Raw genomic sequence first — 12,276 nt, forward strand, 5'->3', positions numbered from 1 at the left:
CTGTTCCTTTCAAACATGCCTCTCCTGGGAACTGCCCAAAACATCATTATTCCAGCCATATTTGGTGGATTTGGCCACCCCATTTTAAAAACAAACAAAAATAAGCCCCAGAACGTCTTAGCTTTCTTTGGAATGTGTTGCATATGTTGTGCGTTTACCAGAGCGAGTGCTCCAAAATCCTCTTTGGATTTCACCTTAGGCAACATTCGCTGGTAATCCTGAGCTTACTGGCAACTTTGCCTACGTGACAACAGACGATCTCAAAAGTTCAGTGAGCTTCTCATGCTGGAGGTAAAGAATTGGATGCATTCCTTGGCACTGGAATGAAAGTGGTTTTATGTATTAGGTTGCTGTTGTTTTTCCCCTGCTGATGCAAGAGTGACCCATCTCCAAACAGCAGGGCGTTAACATTGTTGATGCAATGGGATGGGATATAGTCTAATGGGTGCAAGAATTAAAGGGAGGTGAAAGAACTTGAGAGCAACTTGGAATATGATGCATCAGCATATTTCCCCCTCCTCCAAGATCTAATCAGGGCAAAGTGCATTGGAGAGGGTGGTACACACACCCTAGACACAGCCAGAAGAAATTGTATAAAAGGGCTTGCAACTCGGTACACTTCCAGCAGCAGATCGCTCTCCTGTCTACTGTTTGCTTCGTTCTACATCTCAGAGAACCAGGTGAGTGTGATCTGATGCCCTCTTCTTGCAACTGCTCCTGATATATGAGGTTCTGTGTTTGTGATTTTACTCTCTTTTCTTCCCTTTCCTCATTAATGTTCTCCATGTTGTCCATAAGAGAGAATTTAGCTCGGAATGTCCCAGGTGTTCCCCTGCTGTATATCATCTCTGAAACTCTGCCTGTCAATGTAAAACAATACTGAGATGGATGGACCAGCTGTCTGATGCCATATGCAGCAGCTTCCTATGTTATTATTTAAAACCTTTAAAGCCCTATACGGCCTAGGACTACGGGACCGCCTCTCCTGGTATGCCCCACAGAGAAACCTAGGGTCTGCAAATAATAACATCCTCAAGGTCCCAGGCCTCAGAGAGGTTAGGCTGGCCTCAACTAGAGCCAGGGCCTTCTCGGCTGTGGCTCCAATCTGGTGGAACGCTCTGTCACAAGAGACTAGGGCCCTGCAGGACCTGACATCTTTCCGCAGGGCCTGCAAGACAGAGTTGTTCCACCAGGCCTTTGGTCAGGGCGCAGCCTGACTCCCTCCTCTGGCAACCTACACAGAATTTTGCTTAATCGGTTGCCATCAATTTGATTTTAATTAATTTTTATAATGAAATATTTTTAGAATGTGTGATTATTTGACTGTTTGATTATTTGATTGTTGTTAGCCGCCCTGAGCCCGGCTTCGGCTGGGGAGGGCAGGATATAAATAAAATTTTTTATTATTATATCACCTTTTTATTTGGAATGCTGAGGACTAGTATCTCACTTTACTTTTAGGGGAAGGGCAGTAGCTCAGTCGCAAGTTGGATTCCTTGCATCTCCAGGTAGAGCTGTCATTGCAAGACAGTAGTGAGCTGGATGGACCAATGTTCTGATCCAACATATGGCAATTTTGAATGTTATTATGTACATTGTACAAAACATTTCCTCCACTACTGAGCTTCTACTGATCTATATAGTCTACATACTGTGGTATATTACTTGTAATCAGATGTTTGGAGTTGTAACCAACTAAGTTCTACTTACAGTAGTTGGCAAATTACAATTAATGGACCTAAAAAGGAAGGGTCATAGCTCAGTGGTAGATCATCTGGTTTACATGCAGAAGGTCCCAGGTCAATCCTTCAAGATTGTTAGGATGGGGAATGTCTCCAGTTTGAATTCATGGGGGGGGGGGCACTGCCAGTCAGTGTAGACAGCACTGAGTTAAATGTGCCAGTGGTCTGATCCTATAAAATGCAGATTCCTATGCTCCTATCCATGACCATTAATTTGAGTGGGTCTATTCTGAGTAGGGCAAGCACTGAGTATCATCCAAGGAGCCTAAATTACTCATGTCCATTCATTGCAAAGGAGTAGGATGTGTATCGGATACAACTCTTCCTCCATCTAGCACTAAACTGAGAGGCAGCAGATCTCTACAAGGTCTTTCTCAGTCAGGCTGCTCAAGATCATCTTGCCTGGAGATGCTTAGTACCAAAACTTTAATGTACTTTAAAAAGATGTTTGGACAAACACATGGAGGAGAAGGCTATTGAGGGCTACCAGCCATGATGGCTCTGCTCTGCTTCTATGGTTAGAAGCAGTAATGATTCTGAATACTAGTTGCTGGAAATCACAGGAAGGGAGAATGCTCTAGTGCTCAGGTCCTTCTTGTGAGCTTTCCATTGAGACATCTAGTTGGTCACTGGCGGAACAGGATGCTGGAATAGATGGGCACTCTTTGGTCTGCTTCAGCAGGCTGTCCTTACGAGACTAAGGTCTTCTGAATGCAAAATATGTGCTCCTACAGACCTTTCCAATTTTTTTTATCTCCTTCCACCGATTTCAAATTTGCAAGAAATTCCAGCTCCTTCCAGCTTCTTGTTTCTTGTTAGGTACTTTTAATTTACTGATATTGTGCTGCATTTTCTTCTTCCCACCAGATCTTCACCCGACACATCAAGATGACTCACTGTGGATCTGTGTGCAGTGTGCCTTGTGGCGTGGGCTCCTGCTATGGTGGTGCAGGATCCGTAGGGTCTTGTGGTAGTCTGGTCCCAGTCTATGGGTCCGGCTCCCTCTCTGGCTTTGGTGGTGGGTTTGGCTACGGTGGTGGTTATGGCTCCGTAGCTTGTAGCAGTCAGCTCCCAGGGTCAGAAGTTGTGATCCAGCCCCCTCCCTCTGTCGTGTCCATCCCAGGACCAATCCTGTCTTCATCTTCTGAGCCTGTTGCTGTGGGCCAAATGTCACCATGTAGCTATTCAGGTCTGGGATATTCTGGTGGCTATGGAGGATACGGCAGGCTAGGATATGGTTCAGGGTATTGCGGCTATGGAGGTTACGGAGGCTACGGAGGTTATGGAGGTTATGGTGGTTATGGTGGTTATGGTGGTTATGGTGGCTGGAGAAGATATGGCAGGAAATGCCTTCCTTCCAATTGTGGACCTTGTTAAATGCTGAAACTTGCAACGGATTTACATGGAAACAGAAACAAGACACCGAACTACAACTCTGAGCATGTTCTGCTGAGATTTCAGAAATGCTGCTCACTAGACTTTTCCCCCTTTCAGCTCTGGAAGAAGAAAGCTATACAGCAACACTGAATGATCAAGCATGGTTACATTCTTATCCTGTTTCTCCTTGATCTGCTCGTCTTTAATTCAAAAGTTTTAAAAGAAGTTTTTTAAAAGTCACCATCTTCCTTCTCAACAGTGTTGGCAATGCTACTGCAAACTACCTCTTTGAGTGGGTGTGGGGAAAGACACAAACATCCTGCATATTTTTTTCCTGTGCATGTTGTCGATTGCCATCTTAGATGTATATTGTATGTAACAATCTAATACTGTTCCTCCACTGCTTCTCTGCCCATCTCTCTTTTGGAATAAAGCTTAATGTTGCATCATCATGACTGTCTTCTTCTTCTTCTTCTTTTTTAGGGGGGGGGGGCGGGGAGAACTGTTGCCTTGATATGCATATCAGGAAGTGAATATCCAACCCCCTGCTCCAGGGCCAGTCCTACCACTGGGTAGAGAGAGGGAGAGGTGTATTCCTCAGGTGGCACCGGAGTGAGGCACTGGAGGAGTGTGTGTCCCCTAGGTAGCTTCCCTCACTCAGCTTGCTTTCTGCCTTCCATTGTGGCAGAAGGTGCTGTCCAGTGACCAGTGCTGAAATAAGGCTCTCTTTCTCAACATGCACTGTGTTGAGCTAGACATATCAGTGGTCTGTCTCTGTAGAAGGCAGCATCCTATATTTCTGCTGGACATGAGACCGTAGGGTTGAGGCCAATGATCAGTCTAGTCCAGCATCCTGTTCTCACACTGGCCACCAAGATGCCTGCAAGCAGGACATGAGTCCAACAGCAACTTCCCAGTCTTTTATTTAAATAGATAGTAACCATTGATTAGGGTGGTGCTGTGGTGTAAACCACTGAGCCTTAGGCTTGCCGATTGGAAGGTTGGCAGTTTGAATCCCCGTGACGGGGTGAGCTCCCGTTGCTCTGTCCCAGCTCCTGCCAACCTAGCAGTTCGAAAGCATGCCAAAAAGTGCAAGTAGATAAATAGGTACCGCTCCGGCGGGAAGGTAAACAGCGTTTCTGTGCACTGCCCTGGTTTCGCCAGAAGCGGCTTAGTCATACTGGCCACATGACCCAGAAAAAACTGTCTGTGGACAAACAGTAAAGCCAGTAATGCGAGATGAGTGCCACAACCCCAGAGTCATTTGCTACTGGACTTAACTGTCAGGGGTCCTTTACCTTTTTTAGCCATTGATCGCCTTCTCTTCCCTGAATTTGTCCAATCCTCTTTTAAAACCATCTAAGTTTGTCGTTATCACCACTGCTTCCTGTGGGTAATTATCACTCCCAAAATCTGATGAATTCATGAGGATTTTTATTTTGGAAGCACCCTGAGAGTTATTCCCTTTCCTCATTGTTGCCCCTAGGTTTCATGAGCTGTGTTCACTAAGATCAAGCACACTCTATAAGCATTCTCTGCAACAGTAAAGCAAATTTGATTTTAATAACACCTTAAATACTCAGATAGCCCCTGGGTAAGAGAACATGAGAGCTGGGGAGTGGGGTGGAGTTGCCAACTGCCTGTTTCAGTCTGGACTTGAAGGTGTGTTTTTAATTTTAACTTCCTAACCCTGTCATTATCTCTTTCTTGTAAGCCGACACTTGTTGGAAAATCACAGTTCAGTTTGGGGAAATGAGAAGCATCCAGGTCCTTATCAGATCTTCATTTCCTCCTGCAGAATGTACAATTCCAAGGAGCTCTGTGTGGCTCCAGAAATATCAGCTGGCAAGGAGCTCTGTGGTACTCCAAAACTTGCATCTTCCCTCATCAACAAAGAGACACATTCCCCCCCCCCCATTCTATTCAACTCTCTATGGATTTACGGCTGCTAACCGGTCCCACATTTTTTCAGGACTTTCCACTTCCTACAGGGGTGAGAAAGACATTCCTGGATGTTTCCAGATAGCAGAAAAAGCCATTTATTGTGTTCATATTCTTCTCAGATGTGTTTTCTACCAAGCCTCCAGTTGGGGTATATATTAGGATATTTTGTGTGCATTTCATATAGGTAGAAGTAAACTGATTGCAGTAACTAGGGATGAAAAGGACATGTCCATTTCAGTTCTCTTGTTTTCTCATTCCCTCCCCCCCGCCAATCTTAAATTCAGTTCTCCACATTTCTGCTAAAATTTGATTTTATTTATTTTTAATCCACACAAAAACCCATCACTTGGGTGTAAATTTATATTAATAAACACATTTTTGCATGCAATTTTGGCTAATGTACACATTTTCTGCAAGCCATTTCCCCATATATAATGCATTTTTGTATGTAATTTTCATTTGCATCTTCATTTTTATGAGCACTCATATTTGCATTTCTTATAAATTTCGTTTGATTAATGAATCACATCACTAAATTTGGATGAGAGAGAGTTTAGAAAATTAGCTGTGTTTTGGTGCTCAGATTGTTTTGGAAAGCGTGAATTTCATAGAGTCATCTTCAAAAAGCTTAAATTGCATAAAATTAAGCATAACATGGAGAAAGTGAATCAAAGGGGCGGTATGATGGGATAATGAGCTGCTTGTGCGTAAAAGCTTGATCCCGCTGGGGTTTGGCCGGTCATCCAAACCCAGGCACTAACGGAGCCCCTAAAAGCATGACTCCGTCAGTCGCTGGTAGAATCTGACAGTGGGCGTCTACTGAATTTACGCCAACATAAAAGCTGTTTGACGGACATGCGCTTTCGTGACTCTCTGCGTGACAGTTTCCGGCGAAGGGAGGGAATTCCTAAAGGGGGTCTAGTTACCTCTTCACTATTCTCACTAGAAGCGTCTGAGAGCCTCCCCTCCGCTGTAACTCTTGCACTCCCCCTGCTGGTTCCTGCTTCTGCTGCAGAGTCTCTCCTACTCTGCTGGAGCCTGTCCAGCACCTCTAACTCCGATGGCAGTTCCCTGACATCCACCTCCCCCCCAGGCCCCCCTTCACCCCCTCCCGCCTCCTCTCCCACTGGCGGTGAGGGCGGAAAGCCCCTGAAAGAGCAATCCTCGTCATCAGAGGATTCAAACACTTCTAGCCACGGCGTCCCGTCTCTCTCCCCGTCTTCTTCTTCTTCGTCGGAGGCAGCTTCCTCACCCACCCCTGACTCTGGGAACCCTTCAAACTCTCCCTCCTCATCGGTGGTCCCAAAGTGTTCCCTTCTAAATCGTGCCACGGGTTGCGGTTTTCTTGGGAAACGCTGATGAAATGTTTCTATTAAGATCTCGTCATTCACTACCTCTGCTGGCACCCAAGTGTTTTCCGACTCTACTTCCCCCTCCCATTCTACCAGATATTCCACCTGATTCCCCTTCCACCTGGAATCAATGATTCCTGCCACGTTCATGTCGCGCTCTCTCTCTTCTATCACGAGCGTTTGGGTGGCCTCTCTCTCACGCTCCCCCCACTCACGTCCCTCTCGGTACGGCGACAGTAATGACCTGTGAAATACTGGGTGTAATTTCATGTGACTGGGCAGTCTGAGTTTGAATGCTACTGGGTTGACCTGCTGTATGACCTCAAAGGGTCCCAATTTCTTGGGTCTCAATTTCTTACTCCCACCCTTGAACGGTAGTCCTTGGGTGGACAACCACACTCGGTCTCCCACCCTTATGATTTCACCTTCCCTCCTATTTCTGTCTGCTTGCTTCTTATATTCTTCCTTGGCTCTCTCTAAGTTAAGTTGAAGCTGACGGTGGATCGCTTCCATCTCTTCAAAAAAATGTTCCGCTGCCGGCACGCTCCACCTCTCCCCCCCCTCTCCTGGGAATGCCCGGGGATGGCACCCATAGTTTGCCAGGAAAGGACTCATCCCTGTGGACACATTCTCCGCGTTGTTGTAGGCAAATTCGGCCAGCGGTAGCTTATCTACCCAATCATTTTCTCTGTCCTTTACATAACACCTCAGGTATTGTTGCAAAATGCCGTTTGCCCTTTCCGCTTGCCCATTAGTTTCTGGGTGTCGGGCAGTGGAGAAATTGAGTTCTACTTGCAGTAAGCTCATAAGTTTCCTCCAGAACCTGGAAGTAAATTGTTTGCCTCTGTCACTGACCACCCTCAAGGGGGCGCCATGCAACCTGAAAATATGCTCTACAAACAACTTGGCGGTCTCCTCCGCTGTAACCGCATGTGAACAGGCTATAAAATGACACATTTTGGTTAATAGATCTACCACCACCATGACAGCTGTTTTGCCTTTGGATTTTGGCAGGTCCGTCATAAAATCTATGGATACTGCCTCCCAAGGCCTTTCTGGCGTGGGTAAGGGTTGTAATAGCCCCGCTGGCGCCACCCTCTCTCCTTTTGCTCGCTGACACCTGTCGCAACCCCTAACATATTCCCGCACGTCCTCCCTCACCTTGGGCCACCAAAACTCCCTGGTAACCAACCACATGGTTTTGTGCTGTCCAAAATGTCCCGCTGTGGGGCTGTCATGCAACTGCTTGAGTACTCTGCCCCTCAGTTCCCCATCTGGTATGTACAGTGCCCCTTTGTAATACAACGCCCCGTTCTTTTCTTCAAATCCCCCTGTGTTCTCTTCTGTCCTCCTGAGTTCTCTGAGTTTCTCTTGGGCGTATTCATCGTTCTCCGTACCTTCCATCAGTTCCCTTTGCCCCACCAATGCCGCCCCACACACCCAGCGGTCTTCGGAGATTACATGCCTTGCCTCAGGCGCTCCCTCCCCCTCTAAGTACTCAGGTTTCCTGGAAAGGGCATCCGCTCTCACGTTCTCTGAACCTGGCACGTAACGAATCTCAAAGTGGAATTTGGAGAACTCCTGGGCCCATCGCACTTGTCTCTGGTTCAGGACACGGGCTGTTCTCCAATATTCCAGATTTTTGTGGTCAGTTCGGACTTGAACCTTGTGTTGCGCCCCAATCAGCAAGTGCCGCCATTTCCGGAATGCTTCATGAATGGCGAGCAGTTCTCTGTCGTACACTGTGTAGTTCCTCTCGGATTTGTTCAATTTCCGCGAAAAGAATGCACACGGTCTCCATTCCGACGTATCCTTTCCCGGCTGGAGAAGCACGGCCCCCACTGCTCGGTCTGACGCGTCAGTCTCCACTCTCATTGGTTGTTGTAGATCCACGTGCAGAAGCTGTTCTTCCGACGCAAACGCCTGCTTTAGGCGTTCGAACGCCCGCTGCGCTTCTTCCGTCCAAACAAATTTCTTTTTGCTACTAAGACAATCTGTGATGGGCGCGGTCAAATGGGCAAAGTTTTTGATGAACTTCCTATAGAAGTTTCCGAACCCCAGGAACCTTTGCACGTCCTTCTTGGTCTTTGGTGTTTTCCATTCCAGTACCGCTTGAACCTTGCTGGGATCCATGGCCAATCCCTTGTCAGACAACCGGTACCCCAGGAATTCCACCTCCCTAGTATGAAACTGACACTTCTCCAGTTTCACCCACAGCCGGTTTTCTCGCAGTTTGCTCAGTACCTCGCTTACATCTCGCACATGCTGCTCCTCATTCTCTGAGTACACCAGGACGTCATCTAAGAACGCTACGCAGTTCTTGTAGAGCAATGGCCCCAGGACGTGATTCATGAATGATTGAAAACAGGCGGAGCCTCCTTGTAATCCGAAAGGCATAACGAGGTACTCAAACGCCCCCAAGGGGGTGAACATAGTGGTCTTCCACTCATCCCCCTTCCTCACACGTATCAAGTTATATGCCCCCCTAAGGTCCAGCTTGGTAAAAATCTTCCCTTTTCTCACCTGTGTCAGAATGTCATCAATTCTAGGCATAGGGAAAGTCACTGGTTCTGACACTGCATTCAGGGACCTGAAATCACACACAAGTCTGGGCTTGCCCGTGTTTTTTTTGTCCACAAAGAACACTGGACTGCCCCCCACCGCTCGTGACTCTCTGATGAAACCTCTCTTGAGATTCTTGTCAATGAACTCCCTTAACTCCTGCATCTCACTGTCTGACATTGCATACAGCTTCCCCACTGGCAATTGTGCTCCTGGGAGTAAGGTAATTTGACAGTCAAAGGGTCTGTGCGGGGGCAATTTATCCGCTTCCTTTTCGCTGAATACGTCAATCAAGTCAGCGTATTGTGGTGGCACCTTCCCCTTGTCCATCACTTCCACCCCTGCTAGAGTGGCCCTGCTGCCTGCCTGGGCCTCTCCCTCCTTGCAGTGTTCTAGGCAATGTGCTGATCCAAAGGAAACCACGCGCTGATGCCAGCCTACTAGCGGATCATGTAGTGCCAGCCAGCTCATTCCCAAGATAATAGGGGCTCCTCCCAGGGTGGCTACGTTAAACGCTATCAGTTCTGTGTGCCGTGCCACCCTCATTATCATTGGTACAGTCTGTTGGCTCACTTCTCCTCCCAACAGCTCCCTCCCATCAATCGTGGTAACCTGCAAAGGCTTACTTAATGGGATAGTCTGTATCTGGTGCTCAGCTGCAAACTCCTTACTCATGAAATTACATGAGCTACCTGAGTCCAATAGCGCTCTTATCTTTAGTGGGTGTCCGTTTGCCAGTTCCAGCAACACCTCTATCACAAGTGCTGGTCTTGGGGGTTCCGGCGTGGGCACGTTCACTACTCCCTGGCCTGGCTGCTGTGCCCCGATGTTGGCAACCAGGCGTTGGCTTTTACTTGCTCCTTCATTTCATCCTCCTCCTTCCCCCCAACAGTTCCTGCCATCCCTTGCCATTCCTTCCTTTGCGGACAGACTCTGGCAAAGTGACCTGGCTGTTGGCAGAGATAGCATCTCTTGCCGCTCTTTCCCTCCTTCTTCCGCCCTTCACTGGTGTTTGAAACTGTGCGCGCGCGCGCTGCTCCAAGTTCCATCGGCTCTGCTGGCGGGAAAGGCTGCTCCGGAATCTCTGGAATGCGGAAGTCCTTCCAACGTTCCCCCTTTCCTTCCCGCTTTTCCAAAGCTCTAGCCTCCTGGCGTGCTCCTATGGACAGCGCTGATTTAGTCAGCTGGTCCATAGACTCCGCCCTAGGCGCCCGGGAAAGTTCATCTTTCACTGCCGGAGAGAGACCTTCTTCAAATAGCATTTGAATAGGTTCACTAGCAAGGTTCCACCCCAGTCTATGAATCAGCATGGTGAACTCAGTCCAGTACTCACGTACAGATCGGCTCCCCTGTTTACAAGCCATCAACTCCCTGCGCACCATCCCCTGCTCAATCTCGCTGGAAAACATCAAGTCCATGGCGCGAAAAAACTTCATTGTGTCCTTTAAGATTTCATTATTGGCTGCCATCAGGGGGCGAACCCAGTCCCTCGCCCCTCCCTCTAGATGGCCAATCACGTACGCCACTCTAGAGTTCTCATCGGGGAAGTCATCAAACAGTAGATTGAGAGCATATTGCATCTCTGTTCTAAAGGCTTGATAGTTCCTGGGATTCCCCCCAAATTTCTGCACCAATCCAGGCACCCTTCTGGCAAGTGGGGTGGTTTTCCCCTTATCTGCATCTTGAGCCCTCCTCTCCTCCAGCCTCGCCGTTTGCAGTGCGAGCTGGACCTCCAACGCCCTGTACCTTTCTTCCAGGCTTGGATCTGCTCCAGCTCCAGCTGCCCCGGTTCCTGCTGGTTCACTCATGATGCCCTCTGCTTGCACAAACAGCTTTCGGAGACTGTCAGATTGCTATGATGGGATAATGAGCTGCTTGTGCGTAAAAGCTTGATCCCGCTGGGGTTTGGCCGGTCATCCAAACCCAGGCACTAACGGAGCCCCTAAAAGCATGACTCCGTCAGTCGCTGGTAGAATCTGACAGTGGGCGTCTACTGAATTTACGCCAACATAAAAGCTGTTTGACGGACATGCGCTTTCGTGACTCTCTGCGTGACAGTTTCCGGCGAAGGGAGGGAATTCCTAAAGGGGGTCTAGTTACCTCTTCACTATTCTCACTAGAAGCGTCTGAGAGCCTCCCCTCCGCTGTAACTCTTGCACTCCCCCTGCTGGTTCCTGCTTCTGCTGCAGAGTCTCTCCTACTCTGCTGGAGCCTGTCCAGCACCTCTAACTCCGATGGCAGTTCCCTGACAGGCGGGAATCCCACTTTCATAACACCAGAACATGTGGACACCCACAAGCTGAATGTTGGAATAGTCAGGAAAAATAAAAGAAATTATTTATTCAAACAGCACAGAGTTAAACTGTGGAACTCCCAACTTGTGATGACCACCAGCTTGCATGCTTTAAAAGAGCATTAGACAAATTCATGGAAGAAGAGAAGGACATCAGTAGCCACTAACCATTAGGCAAGCTATACCCCATAGTAAGAGGGAGAGATGATTCTGAATACCAGCTTCTGGAAACCACAGAAGAGAGGGTGCTCTGGTGGTCATACCCTGCTTGTGGGTTTTTGACAGGCATCTCATTGGCTACTGTGGGAACAGGAAGCTGGAATAGATGAGCTACTGACCTGATTCAGCAGGCTGTTCTTAAAGTCTTAAATACTAAGATGTGGGTGGTGCTGCGGTCTAAACCACTGAGCCTCTTGGGCGTGCCAATCAGAAGGCCAGTGGTTTGAATCTCCGTGACGGGGTGAGCTCCCATTGCTCTGTCCCAGCTCCTGCCAACCTAGCAGTTCAAAAGCACACCAGTGCAAGTAGATAAATAGGTACCACTGTGACGGGAAGGTAAACGGTGTTTCTGTGCACTCTGGCTTCAGTCATGGTGTTCCATTGCACCAGAAGCGGTTTAGTCCTGCTGGCCACATGACCTGAAGCTGTCTGTGGACAAACGACAGCTCCCTCGGCCTGAAAGTGAGATGAGCACCATACCCCATAGTTGCCTTCGACTGGACTTAACCATCCAGGGGTCCTTTCCCTTTTTACCTTTTAGATGGAACAATAGTATGGTTGGGTAAAAGGCAGCTTCTATGGTGATGGAGCCATAATAAAATGGGTTGTATCCAGCTAAATTTTACTCCAAGTAGACCCACTGAAATTAATGTACCTAATTTAGTCCCGTTCATCAGTTTTACCATGCCTGCTCTTAGCTGAATTAATGTTGGATATGACAACCCTTTGATCTGCAAAACAATAGAAAGCAAGCAAGCAAAGGTGTTTCTACTATGCAGAGTGTTTA

This window comes from Podarcis gaigeae (genome assembly GCF_964106915.1).
Source record: "Podarcis gaigeae genome assembly, chromosome: 16".
NCBI classification, from domain to species: Eukaryota; Metazoa; Chordata; class Lepidosauria; order Squamata; family Lacertidae; genus Podarcis; species Podarcis gaigeae.